This window comes from Rhagoletis zephyria, unplaced genomic scaffold, assembly GCF_001687245.7.
Source record: "Rhagoletis zephyria isolate East Lansing unplaced genomic scaffold, Rhagoletis_zephyria_1.1 Rzeph_scaffold_05404, whole genome shotgun sequence".
Lineage (NCBI taxonomy): Eukaryota > Metazoa > Arthropoda > Insecta > Diptera > Tephritidae > Rhagoletis > Rhagoletis zephyria.
The window spans coordinates 41,906-42,129 of record NW_016162487.1 but is presented as its reverse complement, the minus strand read 5'-3'; positions in this window follow the sequence as shown (position 1 = coordinate 42,129).

The following is a 224-nucleotide window of genomic DNA, read 5'->3' as shown; positions in this document are numbered from 1 at the left end:
GAAGCCAGTTCAAAAACGCCCTGTCTCTGAAAATTTTTCAAGAACGCCCTACTTCAAAGTTTGATTGAAAAACGGCCTATTTCAGAATATGGTTGAATAACGCCCTATCTCAGAATTCATTTCAAAAACGCCCTATCTCAAAAGAAAATACATTGAAAATAAGCTGATATAGGGCGTTTTTGAATCGGCAGCTGAGATAGGGCGTTTTTCAATGAAATTCTGAA